Source organism: Equus quagga, chromosome 2 (assembly GCF_021613505.1).
Source record: "Equus quagga isolate Etosha38 chromosome 2, UCLA_HA_Equagga_1.0, whole genome shotgun sequence".
Lineage (NCBI taxonomy): Eukaryota > Metazoa > Chordata > Mammalia > Perissodactyla > Equidae > Equus > Equus quagga.
Window position 1 is genome coordinate 127,023,792 of NC_060268.1, and position 17,729 is coordinate 127,041,520.

Sequence of the window (17,729 nt, forward strand, 5' to 3'; positions counted from 1 at the left end):
GAAAAGAACTATTGCAATGGGAAACGTGTTTCATCAGATTAATACTTAAATGTTTACATTTATTTACCTTCTGCTCTAAAACAAATTTTGCTCTACTTAGGCCAAGCTTAAGGACTAGAGTGCATTACGTTTGTTTACACATTTGAAGAAAGATGGCTGGAGGAAGCTCGCGGAGGGTTATAGGCACCGTGGGGCCATGCTCAGGCGGCCCCAGCCTCCAGGCTGCTCATGGGGTACTTAAGAGGAACTGGGAACCAGACCAGACCCAACCCAGATCTGCGATATACCTGTCCTTTCATATCTGAGAGACCAAGGACAACCAAGGTATGAAGTCTTGTAATTATTCGCAGAGTGAGCGGGAGAGTTTGAAGCATGTTAGCAGTGGGGACAGGACTATACACTCAAAACTCAGGCAAGAAGAGGGAGAACGCTGTGCTGCCTGCTCACTCGCTCGCCTCCAAGAGCACAGCGTTGGGAGAACAGAGCCGGTTTGTGTGCGCCGGGCAAGAGGGCCTGTTCAGACTCTCTTGTCCTAGGATTTATTTCTGTGATTGAGTTTTAAGCCTATCAGGACACCGACGCATTAGATTTTACAGATATCACAAGGGTAAATATTAAATTGCAGCACTGACTCAGACACGGGCAATAAACTCACACCAGCCTATTCAAATAACTACTGTATTTCATTGATTTTATGATACTCTTCTTTTTTTTTACATCTTACTGTCTCTAGACATCAGTATGCATCTTGCAATCTATGACATCATAGATTCAATGAAAGGCAATATTTATGGAGCATTTATTATTGAACAAGAAACTACATCAGATGTTGTGAAATATACATTGCCCCATCTTCCAATATTTTCCAATGAAGTTGCATGACAGACCACAATAAAGTTTCAAACAGATGCTAGAGACACGGCTCTCAAACTGTGAGCCAAGGCACCTTGGGACACAGCAGCGAATATTCAAGCTTTCAAGGGAAATACAGTGATATGTGACCTCTGTCAGACCCCACAACTACCAGCCCACAGTGGTTCTCCGGTGGTTCACAGTGGATTGCACTGTCTTCCTCTGATGATGTCCTGCCTTTGCAAAGCTGAGTTTTTGGCGGTTGCTGTGATTAAAAAAGCAAGTGCCGGGTGGAAATCAGTGTAGAACAGAAAATGAGAGTTGCGGTGTCCAATCTGATTCTAAGGTTTGAGAAGTTGTGCAGTGCCCAACAGGTGCACACATCCTATTTATAATTCATTGTGGTTATTTAAGAATGGGATACAAATATTCTTTTTTTCTTCTAATTCATGCGTTAATATTTTTTCAAACAGCTACTAAATTGTTAGGACATAAATACTTAAGTTGTTTGAACCTGACCCCTTAATAAATGGAGCTGATAGGCATTTCTTCTGGCCTAGGGGCTCCAAGAAAAAAATGACCCAGACACTAAGTTCTCTGTGAAGAGAGAAAGCCTGGGGACTTCTCTGTTAGGGCCGCCCACCAACAAGCTGAAACAGATAATTCTGACATGCTCAAGGTCACCCTGAAACAAGGAAAATAAAGAAGTTAAAGGAGTTATTTAAAACTTTGCGTTCATTATGTCTTGAAATCCAAGAAATACTTGCACATAGTAAAATAAAGCCAAAAGTAAAGAAATGCATAAAATGAAAAGCAACAGTCTCCCACTCCACTCTTCCTACTCCCAGCTCACGGCCAGAGGCGACTCCACGTAACAACGTTTAACTTCAGTTCTGGCGGTTACCTCCCAAACCGCTATCATTTATACCTCTACTTCTCGATTTATTTCACTTTTAGACGGTGTCTATCAATGCCTGTGTCAGAAGGATGAGAACTCAACTCACTTTTCTCCTCCCCTTTCCAACTGTTGACAGCATATTTTCATTTTCATTTCCTCCACTGATTGCCTTGGAGCCTTTAAACAATTTACTTCAATCTCTATTTCTGACTCGACCAACTTTAGGGATCATCTCTCGAGTCACTGGTATATAAGATGAGGATGTGCGCGCCCAACCTTTCCCTGGTCCTCTCCTCCCTACTTTATCATCTCATTTCCACCTTTGTCTTCCTTACTTTCCATTGTCCTGATTCATAATGTTTACATATATTTATTTTACTTATATTTTATTTCTATATATATATTTATATACTTTTTTTTTGGTGAGGAAGATTGGCCCTGAGCTAATATCTGTGCCAGTCTTCCTCTATTTTGTACATGGGATGCCGCTACAGCGTGGCTTGATGAGCGGCATGTAGGTCTGCATCCAGGATCTGAACCATTGAACCCCAGGCTGCCGAAGCAGAGCGCAGGAACTCAACCACTATGCCACTGGGCTGGCCCCATAAAGTTTATATTTTGTTCTGTAATTACAGTGAAATCTTCATTTTGTCTCTAGGTTTATTTTGAAAATTAAATGCCTACAAGCAGCATCTATAGGATCAAGACTTCGTAAATACCGTTCCCTTCAGAGTCGAGTGGGTGCTAGCCTCACATTCCTTCTCTGTGGTCCAACGCTAGGACCCGTACGTCTTAATAAGAAGTGGATTCTCTTTGTTCTGAAAACGAGTTGTTCAAAATCATTCCACATTTTACTTGGCTCAGCATGTGGATCACGTCTTTCTTGTCTAGCCCCCCCTCCCACCCCCGAGTTACTGATTACAGTCACTTCTTCCCAGCAGCAGTTCTGTTCTGTAAAGCAGCCGGGACCCTGGAGCCCAGGACAGGGGTGCTGCCCCACTCCTCGGGTTAACGGGGTTAGGGTGCGCCAGGCTCCAGTCATAGCTTCTTCATCAGCAGACCAACACACAACCTTGTTTTGTGTGTGTTTCTGTTTAAAGACACCTTGTTTAATGTTACTGTTGATTCATTACCATTGAACTTGCAGCACACAGCACTTTCACTCCTGCCTGAATGACCCTTATCCAACACATGCATTTTCTCCAGAAGGCATCTCGCAGCTTTCTTGTGCTTAGAACACTAGACAGCACTTCAGCACTACACTTGGGGCCATTTGAAACAGAAATCACCAACAGAAAGCACAAAAACGTGAGAATGTGGCACTAAATAGACCATGAAAAGGACACTAGCTTACAGCGTGAGAGATGAAACAGAAAGGCTGAGCATGGTCTAGTTTGACCTCAGCTGGGTCTGGTGTGCAGTGGGTGATTCAATTATTTTTCCTGCTCTCTGCATGTTCTTGAATGACCACAAAAGCGCCATGAGTATTGACTTTGGGGTTACAAATAAATTTTAGTGAGTAGGTGAATTTGTAAATACGGAATCCACGAATAACGAGGATTGGCTGAATTTCCTTTGTTCTTGTTGACAAAAGAGAAATGGGCCTTTACTATATCCTAAAAATCACCCAGCTTCTCACACATGCAATGTTGCTCTTTGCAGGGGCCACTTTCTTCCCAGAGACATTTATGCTGCACCCTCTGACCTCGGGCTCCATTTGGAAGGATGGTTTTACCCAGCGGTCGGCCTGGGACTGCGTTCCCGGCTCGTCCCTGACCCATCGACTTCTTTCTTGGCTTTTTCCCTTGTTTTCCTGGTCATTCTTCCGAGACAGTACAAAGATGTAAACTTTGTTTTCCTACACAAATGGAACAGTCTTTATTGAATGATCTTTGAATTATCGTTTAGTGGGTAAATAATTTTTAGCGTCAAAATCATTTTGCTTCAACATTTTGCAGCCATTGATCCATCATTTTCAGCATAGAGAGTTACAGAGAAGTTTGGTGCCACCACCCTCCAAGCTTTTAGATTTTTCTCTTTATGTTCTAAAATTTCACAAGGATGTGTCCAGTGTGGGTCCTCCCCTACCCCGGTCATCCTGCTCAACACTTGGTGATAAGCCTGTTCAACCTGAGGGCTAGCGTCTTTCCTAACTCCAGGAATTCTTTTCTCTTACGCATGTGATTATGTCCTCCTGTTTCTTTATTTCTCCACCCCTCTCTCTACTTGTCGCTTACCGGGAGGCCTGTGGACCAGGTGTTGATCTCCTCCAAGTCTCTTATCCTTTCCTTCTTATTTTTTCCGTTCTTTCAGTATCTAATTTTGGCAATCCTATCATTAATTTCCAAGAGCTTGCCCTTGTTCTCTGACTGTTCCTTTTTCATAGCACCCTGTTCTTTCATGAATGCACCATGGCTTCAAATCTCTCTGAAACTTGTCAGGATGTGTTTACATTATCTTCTGTTCTCTAAATTGTTTGATCCAGTCAGTTGTCCTATTTATTTATTTTTATCTTTCTCTTGGCTTTCCTTAAATGCCTGGTGATCTTTGGTCATACATTTATAGTTAAGAATGAAAGACAAGGCTGATGTTACAAGCGGACAGGAAAGCTTTCCTCCACTACGGTTTGGCAGGCATGGCTCCTGTTTGGGATCTGTTTGGGCGCATGTGTAGATCTCGCCAGTTAGCAGGCATCACCTGAGAGTGCCCAGTAGGAAGTGAGAGCCCCCAAATGCCAGAATGAGGGAGCTGTATTTTATTTATTTATTTTATTCCTAGAAATTCTAGACTTGCCCTGTAGTTGCTTGATTTCTTTAGAGAGGAAACCTCAGATTGTTAGTTTGGAGGATAAATGCCAGATTGCCAGAAACTCTACCAGAAGTAGGGGAGGGCAAGAGGCTAGTTCACCTGGCTGTTTTGGAGACAGACCTTCAATGACACCCCATTTCTCCTCTGTCCACCTCCAGGGCAGCTCCCTCCTGCTTTTACTGAGGCTTTCCATGTGACACTGTGCCCCTGGTCCCACGTACTTTCAGTCTTCCAGAAATTTGCTGAAATCTCCCATCTGATGACCAACACCAGCACCCGCCCCTTTGCTGTTAATTGTTGACTTTCTTTGTAGTTCTTTTTTTTTGAAAGATGGGCCCTGAGCTAACATCTCTTGCCCAATCTTCCTCTTTTCTTTTTTTTTCTTCTCCCCAAAACCCCCAAGTACACAGTTGTATATTCTAGTTGTAGGCCCTTCCAGTTGTGGCATGTGGGACGCCACCTCAGCATGGCCTGATGAGCGATGCCGTGTCCGCGCCCAGGATCTGAACCGGTGAAACCCTGGGCCGCCAAAGCAGAGCACGCGAACTTAAGCACTTGGCCACGGGGCCAGTCCCTTCTTTGTGCTTCTTGACCATGATTTCTGTGGGCTCTAGAGAAGGAAATTACAAGGGCTCAAGCCCATCATTTTGAACTGGAAACTGAAAATGTCATTTTAATTCAACATCTTAACAAACATAATTTTGGAATTAGCCTAGAAATGAGTGTGTTGGTAAGGAGGAAAAGCTCCACTGGTTTATAATTGAGTGATAATGTCAGACTGAAAAAGTTAGATCACTCCACCACCAGGTGAGCTGTTGGAAACGAACTGGTCCTGAGATAATTGAAGAGTATAAAATTTCCTACCAAGAGATTATATAAGACATTAATATAATAGAATAAAATTCAGTGTGTCTGTATTTGCCTGATTCTATAAACAATATTTAAAATTATGCTGTAATCCCAGAAGGGAGGAGAGGAAATAAAGGAAGAATCCTAAGCATTTGCCCGTATTGAATGAACTGCTTTTGGTAAGAAACAGTAAACTTTACTTAATACACTGACAGCTTCATGAAAAGACAAGAGAGCCTGGTTTCTTTAGACCAAAATTTCCCTTTAATTCAAATAAGTTCTTTGTCAAGCGTAAATAGCTGATAGAGTAAACCATTATTTCATGCTTCAAACAACTTCTTGAAATTTTTATTATATGTAAACTGATGAGGAACATGGTAAACTAGCCACCAGCAAGATGGTCCGTTAGAAGCCACCAGCAATCCTGAGTTAAATGACCATTTCTCTGCAGTCAAGCTTCTGCAAAGTGGCTCTTAAAAAGAGAGAGCAGTCAGTCATCAGAGACTGGGAGCAATAATTACAGGCCAGTGTGTCACGGGTGAGGTTTGGTTGGGCCGATGAACCCTGACAAAGGATCTGGAATTACAAGACAGCTTACTTTAAAGTACTCATTTGAGATCATTCTCCTCAAAAGTATACAAATCAAAATGCTGCCATAGATATCTTATTTTAAATCTAGAAATAAGAGGTCTTATAGATTTGTAATGATGGAAATGAATTTAAAAAAAACTCTAAATACTGTTTTCTGAAATGTTCATGAACATGAAATTCATAACATCATCCCCTAATGGTTTCGTGTACTGTTTTAAAATTGCTGAAATTTATTCAATTTATTCAATTTTAGTCCCCGTGATATTTCCCTAATCTGAAGGACTGTGCTTCAGAATATTTTATATTGTAAATATTTATGAAACAACGAAGTAGACACTGCAAAGAAGCATCTTTACTCTGTCAGTTCAAAACTATCCTTTGGGAGAATAAAATGAGAGGAAATAAAACTAGGTAGGACATAAGGGAATTCAATATAAACATATTGACTATATGTAGAAATATATTTTTAAAGGGCATAAAAAAATCTCTTAGACAGCCTCACACCTAACAGAATTCTAATATATTTTGGTGTGTTACCCTAAGTACTGCATTACAATAATAATAGTTTGTTAGTATTATTTTGTAGCTGTAAAAACCATTTTCAGTAATACTAGCTAAATCACTTGCTCTATTACACTTCCATTTATGAACTCAAAGGGCAAATCATTATTGCACGAGTAATACTTTCCAAACCATTTTCTTCCAAGGCCACCTTTAAGTGAATGAGAATAGTCAATAATTTTATCGTCATATATGTTAAAGTACATTAACAATTTATAATGTAAAGAGCTATATCAAGTGGAATTTCATCAAAATGACACAGGGATCAAATTAACCAAATTAACCAACCATGAACGTTAGAACCAAGCATTAACCCAATTTATTTAAATTACACTATTGGATTACAAATCATTCTCTTTTTAAAAAGTATTTCAAGTCATGTCCTGGAATAATGTATCGGGAAGCTCAGCTGCCAGCACGCTCTTTGTAATTCAGAGGCAGAGACTGCCTGGCCGTCTGGGCCCTCTGGAGGGGAGCAGGGCCCGGGATGGGGGCGGACAGGGAGTGGGTCTAGGGTATCTGCTCCTACTGCAGCACACGGTGACTTCGAACATGTTTTGTTGTCTTTGTTGAACCTGAGCTAAGGTTGAAAGTACAAGTTGTTGATATATATTTTGCTTCTTTGTTATTAAGCACATGTTATTTCGAATATAAATATGGTACCACCTATGGTACCAGTTGGACAAGAAATGAATGTAAATGGATGAATAAAAATAACTTCAGTTTCTCTGTCAATCTGAGTAATGCATGCCAGGAGAAAATGAACCCATTTGCCTTCCTGAATCTATTTATTCATGGAAAACAAAACAAAAACAAAACCCTTTACTGAGTCTAGTCTGGTCTCTCATCTTGCTTTTTGAGAAGTGACAAACAGAAACAGTGGGCAAGCTGTCCTGTTTCCTCAAAATCTAATAGTTTCAAATTGGTAGTGAGGTTTATGGTTATAAACAGCCGCCTGTCTTGCTTCTCTGAGCAGGGGACTGGCTTTGTCTGAGCCAAGACAAGCTCCTTAGGTGGGAGTGAGGGGATGGGGGAGCTCCCTTTGTCGGGGGAGTGAGTGTACCAATACCAGACAGCAGGTGGGCTGCAGCCCCTGGTGTTGCCTGACCCACCAGGGGCTTCCCGAGACACCCATGTCTGCTGGGCAACTGAGTACATAGCTGGCACCAGCTGTGGGCTCTCAAAGCTAAAAGAGACTGCTCTAAGCAGAGGCAGCTGCCCAGGAACCCCTCTTTCTCCATCCTTTCCCCTGCCTGCTCCTCCCTACCCTGTTTTCCTTTCCGTCAGTCCTCAGGCAGTGGTTGTACTATGGGGACAAGCGGCTGGGGGGCTGTGGCTTCAGTTGTAGTATTCTATGCTGGGGACAGGCAGTGTAGCTCCCTGGTCATGGCTGTGTGGGTCCCCCATAGCCCCTGGGCCCTGGCCTATTTTATCAGCTGCACCAGGCAAAGGCAACCACCAGCCATAGTGTCATTCTATCTGTGGGTGGAACCAGCTAGACCTCCAGGGGGCATCATGGAGGTAGAATGGAAAGTGCAGTAGACCAGAGTGTGTGGGGTGGGCTCCAGTTCTGCACTGATCAGCTGTGGCCTGTAGGCAAATCAGTTGATTTTTCATAACCTCCCATTTGCTCAAATAAAACCTTTCAGGAGCTCTAATAAATAAAATAAACGGAAGGAAGGGGAGCTGTGCTGGGTGGAATGGGGAGGTGCCTGGGAACCTCCATGGCTTGGTTCCCACCTTTCTGGCCCTGGGCCTCTGAGGAACTCTGGGCTCTGTGGAGCTCACCTGGGAACCATTGCACCAGATGACCTCTGACGTCCTTTCTAACCTGAAAGATGCTAGCTACTATTCTACGAAGATGCCAAAAACGTCACTCCTTCTGACCCCCGTCTGTTACTTACATTCATAGAGATGGAACAACTGGGTAGAATTAAGTCACATCCAGGTGATCTTTCCTTTGAAGTCACTATTTCATCACCCATGACAACCACAGGAAGCAAAAACAGGACCTGAAAAGATCTGCTTTACTTAGCTTGCGGGGCTGCCTCTTCTCCACACCAAGACAATGATCTACGCTATTCACTAAAAAACAGCCGAGGTGAAAATCCATTTTAGTAGTAAGGGGCCAACACTGGAGTTGATTACCGCCTCACTGAAATTCTGGAAGACTAATCAATCTGGAAGTCTAGCACTCTGGTGAGGAAGCCAGTGAATTATCGTCTGATCTAAAAGTTTATGTTGTGTAATGTATAAGCTACTGGAATTTACCTTTTCATAGTCTACCACCACTATTTAATTTTAATGGTTTTACTGAACAGTGAAGGCAGCACAAAATACAAGCTACATAATCCTGTGTACATACCATTAGTAGTGCCAGGGCAGTAAATACAGGGCCTGGGTTTTCCAGGGTAAGTTTGATTTTATTTTGTTATATTTTTGTCTTGTTGTCATGGAAATATCCCAAATTTAGGCATCTAAACTATATCATCAGGACTGCCTCTCATATCCAGAAACAACCCCCAAATCTTTGGTCAGACCATGTGGCACAGTTTGGTCGCTGTAAACAATATGTTCGCTATAGCTAATTCTTCTGACATCACAGAGTCAGCTGAAGTAAACATTCCTGTCCTGAGCTGGTGGTCCTACACATATTTCCACACACGTTCCTGTCAAAGCACGAGAATTCTGACTTGAATTACTCACTCCATTCCAAGTCCAAATTGGCAATGCCAGTCAAATAAATCGGGCAAAGTATGATGGATGGTGAGATGGATAAATGAACAGCGAGGGCTTCAGAGAAACCACCAAATTTATCTTATTTAATACTTCTGACAAGACAGTTTAAAGTACAGTGTTATGTGGCTCAATCTGATGCTCTTTATCTTTCATTTGACATAGATAAAATAGTGAGGCAAAAAAGGAGTCAAAATAAAAATCTGCGTATACTAATATTAATGGACATAATCTGAGAATCGTTGGAATGCTGGCAGCTCCTTGTTTTCAGCACACGGATGTAAGGATACAGGGCTGTGAAGTGGGGGTGCCTGGGCTGGAGTCCTAACTCCACCACCGTCTAGTTGTGCGACCTGGGCATGTTCTTAACCTCTCTTTTCTTTTCTATAAATTGGGTGTAGTTATAGTACCTACCTATAGGGCTGTTGTGAGAATTAAATGAGTTAATACATATAAAGTACTTGCAACAGGACCTGGCAGGTAGTAGGCATTTAACAAACGTTAGCTATTATGACTATTTCCAGAAAGGAAACAGTTTTGGAGAATTATTTTCATAGAATGCAGGCTAACGTTGTCCCTCCATTTCAAAAGCAACCACAGTCATTTGTCAATCAAACATTCTGAGAAACCCGTCATTAGGCAATTTCGTCATTGTGCAAACATCAGTGTACTTACATCAACCTAGATGGTATAGCCTCTTACACACCTAGGCTGTATGGTGCTCATCTTATGGGACCACCGTTGTATATTGATCAGTCATTGACCGACATGTTGTTATGTGTTGCATGAGTGTACCATAACACCATAGTGCTTGATGATGTGTGTATGGTAACGTGAAGCTTAAAACCCAGTAACATCTTTCTATTTCCCTCACTGATCTTAGGAGCTGGTGTAAAGGGATGGTAATGAAATTTTAACCCTGGGAAAACTCTGAGAGCCACGTAATCTACTGAGAACTTTCATGACACCGAACACTTTGGTTTTTCCCAAGCCTGGGCACTTTTGGGCCCCTCCGAGTCTAATCCCATATTCCCCAAATTCCATCTGCCTGGGAATTCACAATCATCACAATGTTAGAATCAAAGGATTTCACAAAATCATAATCTTAGATTGAAAGGGCCTGAAGTAATAATCACTTAGTCACCCCTCCTAATTTTAGCCACAATAAAAGGTGTGGCATGGGAGGGGTGGAGGTCATGAAACGACGGGTCCATGGCCACACAGTCTGTGTGAGAGCAGACGTAGGACCAGCCCCTACCCCACTTCTAGAGCCCCTGTCTGGGGCTGTTTCTTCTACACTCTGTCTGTCACATGCTTCATCCCCCATGGCACTTACATACACAATTGATGTTCAGTAAATATTCCTTAAATGAGTGAATGAATAAATGAAACCAGCCTTAAATATTTATTTCAACAGCAGTTTGGGGTTCCTTTTGTGATTTTTTTGGGGAAATGAATTATCTTCTCAACACTTATCCTTCCCTCCAGCTTAATTCCCAATACACATCCCAGTGTGCATCCAGGAGAGAAAAAATCCCCCATCCTTTAAAATACCACCTTCCAATACCATTGTTAGAACTCACATTCTCGGGGCCGGCCCAGTGGCACAGTGGTTAAGTGCACATGTCCTGCTTCCCAGCAGCCCAGGGTTCACCGGTTTGAATCCCGGATGTGGACATGGCACCACTTGGCACACCATGCTGTGGTAGGCATCCCACATATAAACTAGAGGAAGATGGGCACTGATGTTAGCTCAGGGCCAGGCTTCCTCAGCTAAAAAAAACAGAGGGGGACTGGCAGTAGTTAGCTTAGGGCTAATCTTACTCAAAAGAAAAAAAGAACTCCCATTCTCTCCTATTCATTTTTTTTCTTCCCAAGTCTAATTTAAGGTATTCATAGAATCCTAGAGATGGAAGAGACTGTGAACTATTCCTTCAGTTCACTCCTTAACCTGAACTGTGGCAGGGTGGGCCAGGACTCAGCCTTGCAAGGGAGTTGACACAATCTTATTAAGAAAGGGGAAGAGCTGGCTAGAGCTCTGTGTCTGCGCCAGGCTTCCTCTCCCTGCCTTGTCCCTTTTCCCCTTTTCCTCCAAATCCTACTACATTCTCTATGCAGTCTGCCCCAATCCCTCCCTTCCATCCTAGAATTCTCTTTTCTCTTAAAAAATTGTTGTAGCATTTTATTTGTGACTTTTTTATTCTGGTGAGGCAGATTGGCCCTGCGCTGACATCTCTTGCCAATCTTCCTCTTTTTGCTTGAGGAAGATTGTTGCTGAGCTAACATCTGTGCCCATCTTCCTCTATTTTGTATGGAGGATGCCGCCACAGCATGGATCTATGAGCAGTGTGTAGGTCTGAGCCTGGGATCCGAACCTTTGAACCCCAGGCCACCGAGGTGGAGCGCCTGAACTTTACCGGTACACCATAGGGCCGGCCCCTATTTGTGACTTTTATTACACACTGTCAATCACTTTTAAATTGTTAATTGTATTTAGTTAGCCAAGCTTTACGTTAATTAATTCATATTGTAAAATTTCAATTACTATAACAATGGTTATGGATGGGTACGAATAATGATATGACTAAACGCCCCCTTGCCAATTCCTACAATTCTTGTCTTCCAGTGGGTGTTTTGTTCTACACCTCCCCTATCTATTTATGTATGCATTTCCACTTATGGAAATGCAGCTTTATTTTGTTTTTACATAAATGGTACTATACAGTATTATTGTTCTACAATTTGGTTTTTTTTTTTCATTAATAACATGTCTGGGTGAGCTTTCTATCTCAATATATACAGACTCCATTCTTTTTAACTGTTGCCTGATTTTCCAGAAGATAGATTTACCAGAGTTTATTTAGCCATTCTCTGTTGATGGCCATTTGATGTTTTCAATTTCAGAACTACCAAAACTCTGCCATGGAAGGGAAATACATAACTTGTGCACTCCTGTGCCTGCTTTTCTAGGACACATATCAAGAAATGGAATGGCTGGGTTACACAATGTGCACATTATTGATTTTAACAGTGCCAAACGGCCCTCCAAATTGACTACACCAATTTACACACCTGTCAGCAGTACATGAAAGTACCCGTTTCCCACTAGCTTGCCCATATTAATCACTTTTTACTCTGTTTTAGGCGCGTATATATTTCATCTCTTAGGCTTGGGTCTGTAAGTGCTCTGGGAGCAGGGCCCACGACCTCCTCATGTCTGCATCCCCTCCCGCATCTGGTAGGTGTTCAATGAATGGTTGTTGAATGGTCTCTAACCATAAGTTCTTTGCTCATCTCTGAACAATCCACACCTTTCCAAAGCATTTACCGAGATTGCATCTAACTTTGACGTTATTTCTTCAGAATGAAAAACATTCTTAAGAAAGTCAGTTGAAAACAAACAACCCAAGTGAAAAATGGGCTGAGGATCTGAATAGACATTTTTCCAAAGAAGATATACAGGTGGCCAACAGGCGTGTGAAAAGATGTTCAACATCAGTAATTATTAGAGAAACGCAAATCAAAACTACAATGAGATATCACCTCACACTTTCAGAATGGCTAGTCTTAAAAAGACAAGAAATAACAAGTGTGGGAGAGGATGTGGAGAAAAGGGAATCTCATACACAGCTGGTGGGAATGCAAACTGGTGTAGCCACTCTTGAAAACAGTATAGAGACTCCTCAAAAAATCAAAAATGGAACTACCATATGAGCCTGCTATTCCCCTTCTGGGTATTTATCCAAAGAACATGAAAACACTAACTTGAAAAGATATATACACCCCTATGTTTGTTGCAGCGTTATTCACAATAGCCAAGACTTGGAAACAAGTTAAGTGCCCATCAAAGGATAAATGGATAAAGAAGATGTGATACATACACATGGAATACTACTCAGCCATAAAAAAGATGAAATTTTGCCATTTGCGACAACACGGATGGAACTTGAGGGTACTATGCTAAGTGAAATAAGTCAGATGGAGAAAGCCAAATATCATATGATTTTACTCATATGTGGAAGATAAACAACAACAACAAACAAACAGATAGATACAGACAACAGATTGGTGGTTACCAGAGAGGAAAGGGGTTGGGGGGAGGGTGAAAGGGGTAAAGGGGCACATTTGTATGGTCATGGATGGCAACTAGACATTTGGTGCTGAACACAATGTAGTCTCTACAAAAGTCAACACAGAATGATGTAAACTCGAAATGTATATAATGTTATAAACCAATGTTACCTCAGTAAAAAAATAAATTAAAAAAAATTTTTAAAAAAGAAAGTTGGTTGAATTTTTGCACTTCCCTCCCATGGAACAAGTTACAGACATCCTTCAAGTTGCCTAAGACAGGATTCCCTCCTGGTTTAGGGCAGGAGGCAGTGAAAACAGACCTGGTGGTCTCAGACAATAGCTAGCAGGGTGTCCCACCCACTTGGAAACAGCAGGCTAGAGGCGCCTCACAATCCCTGGGAGCTAGACAGAGATGGAATGGTGAGGGAGTAAGGTCAGAATCTTTGGAACGTTCTGGATCCAAGGAGGTAAATTCTTTTATAGAGTTTTGAAATAGAGAAAACCATTAATAATGTCTAAAGCATGGCGATAAATGGACCCAGGTGAGGAGAAGATGTGGCAGGGTAGGAAAAACGAGTGGAGAACAGGGCATATTTTTAAAGGAAATTAGGATACAGAAAAGAGAGGTTTTAAAGGTGTGAATTATGCGATTCAAGATAAACTTTTCCTCCAGGCGGTGTCTATATTTATTTATACGATAATCTTGGGCTAAAGCATTTCTAAAAATCCATGAGCGTGGTTCCAAATCTTGGTGCTCTGAACATTATTTGAAAATAGGAGTTTTCCAAAGGGATGAGACAATTTTTAGTTAAAGATGAACGAATTGAGAATTAGGTGTAGCTTAATTTGTGTTTCACAAAGGAACTGGTCCTAAATAAGAAACAACATAACGATGACACATTTTTGCTCTTAATAATGTTCCTTTTTCTCTCACTTATTGAACCGTTTCAATAGCAACTGCGCGGCCCAGTGAGGGTCCAATTGTATTTAGACACAAACACAAATGAGGAAAGTGAGGAAACCATTTGCTATGGTGGCTTGATTGCTCCTAGGGGAATGGGCTCCTGAGGTCTAGGGCGCTTAGACCCCCGCCCTGGTTTGAATTCCTCGGAGCTGGACAGAGGCTGGACTGATCCCTCGGTTCCCCAGCGCTGATGGAACACCAAAGCTGCCTTTACAACCAGGGCGGCGGGGCCGTGATTCCACCGCACCCCTCAAACACACAGGGACCCGCGCTTTCCTTTCTCGGCCCATTTCTTCTCTCCTCCTTTCAGCCCTTCAGCCACCTGGGCCCCTTGCCGATAAATTCCGGCAGTGACCGGGCCTAAATCATGCCCGCGGTGGCCCACTAACCAACAGGGACAATCAAAGACTGGAAACTCCTGGAGAAGGAGGCGCATTCGGGCCTTGGCAGGCTTAAAGCCCCTGGGGCCGCTGTCGTGCGGAACAAAGAGGGCAGGAGCGGAGGGCGCCCCCACGAGGAAAGGCGGGGAAAGACACTCACGGGCGCGATTTAGGAGGCGGGCGAGGCTGGAACTAGGGTGCTCGGGCGGAGCGGGCTGGGCGCCCGGGGAGGCAGGGCTGGTCCCCGCCCGCCGCGCCCCAAACGTGATTCGCACAGCGTCTGGCGCCCGGCGCAGCCCTTTCCTGCATCGCAGCCACTTTACTTTTATTCCCCCTTTCCTTCTTATTATTTTTTTTTTTCCCGCGCAAAGCGGGAACCCTGGGCTGTCCAGCGAGCCGCGGAGGGGCCGCCATTTCCCGGGGAAAGCGCAGCGCGCGTCGGCACTGGGCGCCCCGGAAAGGGAACCGGAGGGGAGTGCCCGGCCCCGAGCCCTCCTCCCCGTCGGCCCGGGGCTCACGGCCGCCCGCGGCGCCCGGCCCGCCGCGCAGCAGCCCCCCGTGCTGGTCCCCGCCGCCCCGCGTCCCCGGCCTGACCTTCCTGGCGCGGCCCGCCCCTGGACCCCGGTTTCTTCCGCCCGGCGCCTCTGCGCCCTTTCCATTGTCAGCCTGGAGCAGCCGGCGCCCAACTCGGGCGGGCACCCTCGGAGGCCCCCGAGCGGCCCTGCCCGGGCTCCCTGGGCCCCAGCGCAGCCCACCGCCCCCGGACCAGTCCCCCTCGGCGGCGGGGCGCCTTCCTCCTCCCTCTTCTGCGCCTCAAACTCCGCATCCCCAGGAGCCCTGCGCTTCCTCCGGGTCCAGCCTCGCCCGGGGCCCGCTGCTGGACCCGGCATCCCTCCACCTCCCTTCCTCATCGCCCGAGATGCCCCTGGCTCCTCGCCGACCGCAGGAATTTTACCGCTTCTTTAGCAATTCTCTCCCCCCCCCACCCCCCTTTATTTTCCGAGGAAGCAAGTTGGGCAGCTTGATTTCTTAATTTTTGTTTTTCTTTTTTGCGGAGAGGGTCGACTATTCGGGGTGCGCCCGCGGGGGCTGGGTGGCGGAGAGAGGCAGGGGGTTCTCTCCGGCCCCTGCACTGCCCTAGCAGCGCGTTTTGTTTCCAGACCCCGAAGCCCCTGAACAATAATGCCATCGCCATGGCGGGCTCACCTGGTGCTGCGCCGCCTGCTCCGGGCGCCCGTCCCTCTGCGCGCCGCTCCCCGGGCGCAGGTTCGGCCCGCGCGGCGCCGGTGCCGGGCAGGACTCTTTGCCTTTCTTTGGGTTCTATCTGTGCGTGTCAATGGCGGCAAGCGGCAGTTCTCCGGGCCGCGGATAGTAGCGGGGGGAGGAGGAGGAGGGAGAAGGGATTGCTCCTTCTCCACATAACCACCTCTAGGAGGAGTCGCTCAGCCTCATCCCCCGCCAGCCCAGGCTCCGCGACGGGTCCGGGGCTTTCGGTGGGGCTCGATGAGCTATTGTCCTTCAGGAGCATTAAAGATGAAGCCGCGCGGCCTCCGCGCCGCTGGCGGATCTGCTGGATGTGCCGAGGGCCTCTTGCTAAAATGAGGTTTTCTCCAGACCTGAGGACAGAGGCTCTGGTTACGATCCAGGCTCCTGTTAGCAGGATCCACCTTTGGTGGAAGAAGGCGGCGTGGGCGTTCATCGGGCAGTTCTGGGGAGAGCCTTAGAAGGTGAAAGCGAAAAATGCCACCTTCGATCGTCCTGGGTCCTCAAATAATAACAAATACATTAACGTTTATGTCCACCACGGTAGCATAAGGTGGCCACAGCTACGAGAACTGAGAATTTATATCCATGCCTGTGGGCATTTTATAAATTAAGATCGATTTAGAATCCAGCAATTCCTAATATTTGGAATAGCAGATGTATGCTTTGGTGGGTAAGACTGTGTGCATGGACATAATCTTTAATTTGATTGCTTTATAGTGTGTTAATTTGTAATATCGCAGCGGGTATTAAGATTAGCAAGAGTCTATTAAGGACCAATTTTTATTAGTTTCTAGAAAATACATTTTTATGGGGGTATGGTAGACAAAAATCAGTTGCCATAATGGGATTAGTAGTTGTTCTGTTCCTACTGGAAGCCAGTGCTGTCCTTTGGAGCTGGCCGTGTTGGCCAGGGCTCCATGGCTGGGGGGGGGGGGGGGGGGGGGGGGGGGGGGGCAAAAGAATTTATTTTAGTGGGAAATGCTAACTTGCTATAGGCCATCCATACTTCCTCTGATTTCTCCCTGATGAGTCAAAGGATCGTGAGAAGCAAAATTTTGATCTCTTCAAAAAACAGAAACTCTCAGGAAAACAATTCTCCAGCATTGGTGGAAGGGATGCTTTTCAAAGCCTTTCCCATTTGGTAATATTGTGTATATTTGCCCCATAAACTTGTAAATGTTTAGGCAATGAGGAACCTTGGGGTGACAGAGCTTGCAATTGCCCTAGTGGGAAGAACCCAAATGCCTTCCACCTCTGGATTCATACTAGTTAGTCAGGGCTATTGGTGGAATTAGTAGATAGCGCTTTAGATCGTGTGTATTTTAAACAAGTGTTTTGCTGCAAAATCAGTCGACTTCCCAAAAGATCATACATGTATCATCAAGGTATAAATAGACCTCTCTCTGTTTTAATCCCATATGGCTTCTCAAACCCTCCTGGACCCAATGGTCTCAGTTTACGGGGTCTTCCTCCACTCTTCTTCCCACTCCTTTTACCCTATGTGTGCCCTCACTGTTGTTTGTCTTTGAACGCAGTCTCCAGGTCAGAAATCCAGGCAGGATAAAGTCCTTTTCTCCCAAGGCATATATTTAAAGGATTTCAAATGATCCCCTGGGGCATCTCATCACGGTTTTGATTTCCCCTTCCTAGAGGTAGCACCCATCTCCCTTCTTATATGGATTTCTGGTGTCCATTCTTGATCAGAAATAACCTCCAGGTCAACATTCAAGAGGGTTCAGGAGCCTTCTGG

General features: G+C 44.7%; 1 protein-coding gene across 1 annotated transcript in view; it reads right to left on the bottom strand.

The window, feature by feature from the left end:
* Positions 1–16,098, bottom strand: part of LOC124235989 (core histone macro-H2A.2) — a 49,665-nt gene extending 33,567 nt beyond the window's left edge. Inside the window, exon 1 of the mRNA XM_046654589.1 lies at positions 15,920–16,098. The gene's annotated coding sequence lies outside the window, so the exon portion shown is untranslated. The remainder of the gene's footprint in view (positions 1–15,919) is intronic.
* Positions 16,099–17,729: the final 1,631 nt, after the last annotated feature.